The sequence below is a fragment of the Rhincodon typus genome, chromosome 31 (assembly GCF_021869965.1).
Source record: "Rhincodon typus isolate 14 chromosome 31, sRhiTyp1.1, whole genome shotgun sequence".
Lineage (NCBI taxonomy): Eukaryota > Metazoa > Chordata > Chondrichthyes > Orectolobiformes > Rhincodontidae > Rhincodon > Rhincodon typus.
In genome coordinates this window covers 6112579-6120014 of record NC_063362.1, presented here as the reverse complement: position 1 = coordinate 6120014, position 7436 = coordinate 6112579, and positions in this window count along the sequence as shown.

The following is a 7436-nucleotide window of genomic DNA, read 5'->3' as shown; positions in this document are numbered from 1 at the left end:
CCCCGAAATGTCAGCCTTCCTGCTCCTATGATGCTGCTTGGCCTGCTGTGTTCATCCAGTTCTACATCTTGTTATCTTAGGTTGTAAGATGTCCTGTTCTGTGGACTGATTTTTTTATTAGCGAAGGAAGTGCTTAAGATTGCTTCAATTTCTCTGTGGCTTATTGATAGTAGCTGATTGCTTTCCTCAAGGGACTAAAGAGGATTAATCGATTGAGAGGTGATCTTATTGAAACATGGAAGATCCTGACGGGGCTCAGTAGGGGAATGCTGAGAGGATGCTTCCTTCTCATGCGGGAATCCAGAACTAAGAGGCACAGTTTTAGGAAAAACGTTCTTCCAGTTAAGACAGAGATGGAAAGGAATTTCATTGTGCACTCAAAAGGGGTTGTTTGCTTTTGGGATATTCTTCTACAGACTTGGTAAATGAATTGGCCATGCTAAATTGCCTGTCGTTTTTCAGGGATGTGTAGATTAGATGTGTTGTAGGGGGATGGGTCTGGGTGGATGCTCTGAGGGGCAGTGTGGACTTGTTGGGCCGAAAGGCCTGTTTCCACACAGTAGGGGTTCTATGATCAATGATCTATCATCGATAATCTATGAATACATTCAGAGCTGAGTTAGACAGATTCTTGATTGAAAGGGAGTTGAGGGGGACAGGAAGGAAAGCAGAGTTAAGATCGTAATCAGATTGTCCATGAATAAAATGGCAGAACTAGTTCAAAGGGCTAGTTCCCAGTTCTGAGGAAGGGTCACCAGACCCAAAACATTAACTCTGTTTTCTCCTCCACAGATGCTGCCAGACCTGCTGAGCTTTTCCAGCAACTTTGTTTTTGTTCCTTGTTTTTAGTTCAAAGGGCTGACTGGCCTTCTCCTGTTACTTTTTCTTAGGATTTTATAATTTATAAAGACCAACTGTCTGTTATTTTTGGCTACCTCCATTTGGATAGGGATGAACAAACAATTCCTCAAAGAAGACTGAGAGAAGGAAGCATTTTTAAACGCATCTCAGCAAATGATTTATCTGCCAATGGCAACATAGAGAACATCCTGCAAAGGACTGCAAAATTTTAAACCAGTTTGACTAGTGGAGCAGGAAATACAGCCTAGCATTGTGGGATGGCAGTGCAAACCTGGAATAGAAAATGGAAAACAAACGTGAATCTGTCAAGGTGTCAAGTATTCAAAGGCTGAGTGGAGAACTTGCAAACTCCACTGCTCTGCCTCCAGTGGTTGATCATTGATGGTTGAACTGTGAACCAGTATTTGGCTTGAGTGATGTTTATACTTGACATTTTAATAAGGACGGGACTGCTTCACAAAAGTGATCACCAAGGAAAGAGTAGAGAGAAATAAACACAGCAAGCCTGTTCCAAACGTCTAGTGGTGTAGTGATAGTGTCCCTACAACTTCAGCCAGAAGCTCTAGGTTCAACTCCCACCTGCCCTGGCGATTTGTCATAACATGTCTGAACAGGCTAACTTAGAAACTATCTATAAATCCTCTTCCATCACTAACCATGAACTTCAATTTTATGCGTTGTCAGCTGACTAACAGCTAGCAATTAACCATATTAGTAGCAAATAATTACTTTGAGTTGTCACGCAGAAGGGTTTAATAAAATTGCTTTCTGTACATTTCAACCCTGTATCTTTTCATTTGTTCTCAATAATTTGGATGCTTTTCAACTCCAAATAAAATGTACAGCTTACTTCCTGAATGTTGCTTCTTTTGTTTGACTCATTTGCGGTAACTCAGCATAGAACACCACAGCGCTGCAATTTTAGAAAAACATGAGCATTTATTCCACGATACGAGCGCGTGACTGAGTTTCCATTCTCTGCAATTCCATTTGTGGACATCCTGCACCAATCTTGTACTCCTCCGCCCTGCACCTCCCCCGATTTCCCAACACTCCCACCTTCACCAAAACCCCATCCCTCATTATACACGCTTTATAAAAACCGAAAGAACTGCGGATGCTGTAAATCAGGATTATAAAACAGAAGTTGCTGGAAAAGCTCAGCAGCTGTGGCAGCACCTGTGAAGAAAAATCAGAGTTAACATTTCGGGTCCAGTGACCCTTCCTCAGAACGTTGACTATGAGATCCGCCTGGCCCTGGTTCCATTCACTGCACCCCTTACTCCTAGGGCCTGCTTAAACTCAACAACACATTCAACTTATTGAGTGCAGCAAGTGATGAAGCTGATTGGATGTTAAATTGCACAATTGAAGCAGTAACATGGAAGACAGGACGGATTGGGATCAAATTTTATTCTACTCCAAATGGATAGGGTGACATGGGAATTAATGTTCAGACTTGATTGGCCAAAAATGCAACAGGGAGATTCAAAACTCGAAGCTTTTAGGAGAAGTGTCACCAGGTTGACACAGATAGTTCCCAGGTTGCAAATGGCTTCTATTCCTGAGTCCACTCGCAAGTCAATTTGTACGCAAGTTGGAACACAATGCGGGACAATATAAAGCATCCATTTGTAAGTACAGGAAATGTTCATCTGTCTGATCTTTCAAATTAGGCCCCTGTACGGGATCGCATTCACAACTGTGAGCCTTTGTCAGTCAGACATTTGTAAATTGGTGTCCCTCTGTATTAGGATGTGAGTTGTGAGAATAGATTGGAGAACCTTGGACTCTTCAGATTTGAGTGGAAGACTCTCGGGGGGTGGCTTTCTGGAGTTATCTCAAATTAATGAGGGTATGTGGAAAGTAAATGTGGAATATTTCCTATGGTGGAGGTAGCTATTACGAGGGCGCATAGTTTTAAAGTGAGTGGAGATAGATATGGGGGAGATGTCAGAGGTAGGTTCTTTAGTCAGAGAGTGGTCGGGGCGTGGAATGCATTGCCGGAGAGGGTAGTGGAGTCGGCCTCATTAGGGGCATTTAGATAGGCATATGGATGATAGTGAAAGGTAGGGGTGGAGGTTAGATAGACCTTAGGTTTAGGGTAAAATTTCAGCACAACATCGTGGGCCGAAGGGCCTGTACTGTGCTGTACTGTTCTATGTTCTATGTTCTAATATTGCTTGAAGGTGAGCTGGGGGAGTGGAGTGAAGGGATCCAGGTTCAAAGTAGAGGAGTGTGCCTTTTGAATTGGTATCTGTAAATTCCTCGCAGAAGGAACATGTGGAATAAACCCAAGCAGACTGATTGGAATGATGTCAGGCAAGTCGATCTCATAGAACATGAGTTCCCTAATTGGGGCTGCTAATTTGGTACAAACAGGGAGTCCTGGCTGACAGTATAAACAGGAGTATTGGGGTTTCTGCTCAGTCTCGCTCACTCTGAGCTAGCTGGGTCAATGTCATTTACTATGCACGTGTGACTAAAGGGTGACTCGGTGACAGGATACGGGCCTCTGAGGAGCTATTTTATTAGGTATAGTGAACAACAAAGTCCAATTGAGTCATTGTCCCAACAATGATACTATAAACCTGCTTGGAATTGTATCTCAGTGGCAGAGCATTTGATGAGAAGGATGTATGCTGTTCGGGTTCAATGTGGAGGGCTAGGAAGAGGCTTGGTGAGCTAAATGGGCTAAATGGTCTGTCTTTTTTGCACCACTGGTTCTGTGTAATTCTCCTCTGTGAGCAGAGGTTACTGTTAGGATCAATTTGCATGAATTGATCACAATGGATCGAATGGCCCTTCTCACCAATAATTTTTGTGAGTTTTTCTGTTCCTTATGTTTTACACTTGCTTACAACGTTTTATCCCTAAAGTGGACTTTAAATCACACAAACCTACCGGAATGGAAGAGACGGGTTCAGAAATATAAACAGTAGGAGTCACGGGTGGCTCTCTCTAGGAATCTTGCCTAAACAAAGCTTCTTTAGAGTAAGTTTTAAATCTTGGGACAGACAGGAACTGACCTGTGCCAAAACTGTTTGGGAAAATTTGCAGGGCAAAACCTGTCTCATAATTCACATTTTACAGAAGTGACTGCTTCATTTTCCAAGTTTCAGTCTAAGGGCCTTAAATTACCCTATTAGAGAAATTAATACAGTGCAATAACATTTCTTTCCACATAACTATAACACAACCATTAACATATTCTTGTGTGTGTGTGTGTGTGTGTGTGTGTGTGTGTGTATGTGTGCACAGTATTTGCATATTTTCAATTCATGTGTGTTTGCGTGCCGTGAGTTTGATGATATAGTGTCAACTTTGTTAATGGAACTCGTATTCTTGTATTTTGTACGTTAGTGTCTGCTTTCAACTAACTTCACAATATATAATTGTTTGGTTTGCAATCTGTGATGATTCATTTTTAAATCCTGGTCAAATTGGTCATAAAGAAGGAACTGCACAAAAAATCATAAACTTCCTATCATTGTGATTCATGTGATAACGGAGACCTGCACATTTTAAACACAGAGTCATCGCTGGATACATTCTTGTACAATTGGCAAAGCATTTGTAGTTCAATGAGGCTATTCCGAAAACTAATGACCATGATATCTTCCATTCCTGTGCTCGTGTGTTCAACAAATGCCTGCGATCCAATGAATGCTACTAGTTGTTCATAAACTACAAGGCTGCAAGAGCTTAATATAAACCATTTCAGGAGCATTAGCTGGTCACAGTAGCGAGCATCGGTCTGCCTATATTAATGTAAAATTCATCTGCGACAAGTTTTATTATTAGCACTGAGATGCAGTTTTTCCCTATTAAAGTTCTCATAACTAGGATTCACAGTGAAACATTAACTATATTATGGAGAACATTTTCTTGATGTTTGCATTTGTAACAGCAACAGAAATGTATTTATTTATATCGCTAACATTCCAAGGTGCTTCACAAGAGCATTATAAAACTAAACGTGACACCAAGCCACATTGTGCGATATAAAGTCACATGACCAAGAGATTGGTCAAAGAGATCGTTTTTAAAAATAATGTATAGAACTGCGGATGCTGGAAATCTGAAACAAAACAGAAATTACTGGAGAAACTCAGCAGATCTGACAGCATCTGTGGAGAGAGAAACAGAGTTAATGTTTCAAGTCCAGCAATGTTTCTACAGAATCCAGCAGGCCAGAATCTGAGAAGGGCCACTGGGCTTGAAATCTTAACTCTGCTTTCTCTTCACAGATGCTGCCAGACCTGCTGAGTTTCTCCAGCAAGTTCTGTTCTTGTTTTAGTTTTAAAGAGTTTTTACAAAGGAGGAAAGTGGGAAAGAGAGTTGGAGAGATGCAGGGAAGGGGCTCCAGAACTTGGGGCTGAAGCAGCTGAAGGCACATGAAGGCTGATGAGTGAGTGATAAGAGGCCAGGGCTGGAGGATGGTCAATATCTCAGAGGCTTGTGGGTCTGGAGCACTTCACAAATGTATGGAGGGATGAGACCATGGAGTGATTGAAAGTAAGGATGATCATTCTAAAGTCAAAATAGTGATTGACTGACTGGGAGCTAATTTTTTCAAAATTTATTCACTTGTGGGATGTGGGCATCGCAGGCTGGGCCCAGCATTTATTGCTCCTCCATAGTTGCCCCTTGAGAAGGTGGTGGTGAGCTGCCTTCTTGAACCACTGCAATCCATATGCTGTGGGTTGACCCACAACGCCATTAGGGAGGGAATTCCAGGATTTTGATCCATAGATAGTGAAGGAATGGTGGTATACTTCCAAGTCAAGATGGTGATTGGCTTGAAGGGGAAGTTGAAGGTGGTGGTGTTCCCATATATCCGCTGTCCTTGTTCTTCTCGATGGAAGCAGTCGTGGGTTTGGAAGGTGCTGTCTGAGTATCCTTGGTGAATTTCTGCAGCGCATCTTGTAGATAGTACGCACTGCTGCTACTGAGCATTGGTGGTGGAGGGAGTAGATGTTTGTGGATGTAGCGCCAATCAAGCGGGCTGCTTTGTTCTGGATGGTGTCAAGCTTCTCGAGTGTTGTTGGGGCTGCACTCATCCAGGCAAGTGGGGAGTATTCCATCACACTCCTGACTTGTGCTTTGTAGATGGTGGACAGGCTTTGGGGAGCCAGGAGGTGAGTTACTCACCCCAGTATTTCCTAGCCTCTGAGAATGGGGAACAGCATTTGGTGCTAGTTCAGACATCAGCACAGAATTGCAAAGGGCAATGACAAGAAGCAGCCCCTGAAAGAATTACTGATAAGAAACAAAAGTTTAAAATCATGAAGAGTTTAGGTTGAGTGAATAAAATAAAATTGTTTCCAATGACTGAAGGGAGGGTAACTAGATCATAGATGTAAAGTGTCCAGTAAAAGAACCACGGGCAATATGAGGAAAAGCATCTTTTCAATAAGTGGTTAGGATTTGGGAGGAATTGTTTGCCTTTTGTGCAGATTCAGAACGTCACGGTGATTCCTGTATGCAAATTATTTAAATGCTGTTCCCAAGCCAACAAAAAGATCAGATTTCCTGCTTTAATTGCATTCAAGTTGTGCTAATTTTATTTTGCAAACTGGAATGCGAACTGCATATTGTTTTCACCAGATAATTTTTTTTTGATGTAAGGCTGCGTTTGTGGGTTTTGTGTTGGTTTCGATCAAACTGGTCAAGGCCTTTTCCCACATCTTCTGCAGGCTGCAGGTTGATTACGAAGCTCCGTTAAATGTAGAACTTGTAAAATTAGCACTTACTGTCATACTCTGTTTTTACGTGGCTGTGCAATTGTCTCACTAAACCAAGGAAAGCTGTGTAAGGTTAGAGACTCCAGCATTGCCTTTTTTGGTTGCCATGACTATCGAAATTAGTTCCTATAAAGCTGGAGGTAATAATCAGAGTCTGAAGTAAAGCACTAACCATGTCTGTCTAGACTGTCCCACTTCCTGAGTTGTGTAGACTGTGCCAGACTAGAATTTCACAGAAGGGTAGTTGATGGATGTAGGGTTTGTTCAATTTTTTTTCTCTCTCCTACCCGCAAGAAAGATCATAAGATTAGAAACCTTTTGTACAAGTAAAAACCTCATCACCATAGCTAAGCTACTAATCAGCTGGGTAAACAGTGAATTGCCACAAACTCTAATCAGTCATAGTTTGCACTGATTATGTCTACAATATTGCAGTCTAATCAGAATAATTAGGTAACGTTTTGCATGATAAATGTTGCACTTTCCAACAGTGCAAATTGTAGTAAAGCCGCACCGTATCTGTGTTCACCCTGCACAAATCTGTATGTCCACACATTTCGTACTGTACACATTTTCTTATGTTCACTGTGGGCTGTGAGTGTTTCAGGCTCGGCCAGCATTTATTGTCTGGTCCTCCATACCCTTGAGAAGGTGACAGTGAACCGCTTTCTTGAACCGCTGCAGTCCATGTGCTATTTGCTGACTGCAAATCTAAGCTTTGCTTCTCTGTGGTTTTCGAGAAAAGAAACCAAGAAGAGACCTATGTCCTGGTGTAAAAGTGCATCCATCACGTAACGTACGTGTACATTCAGTCACATCCATCACGTA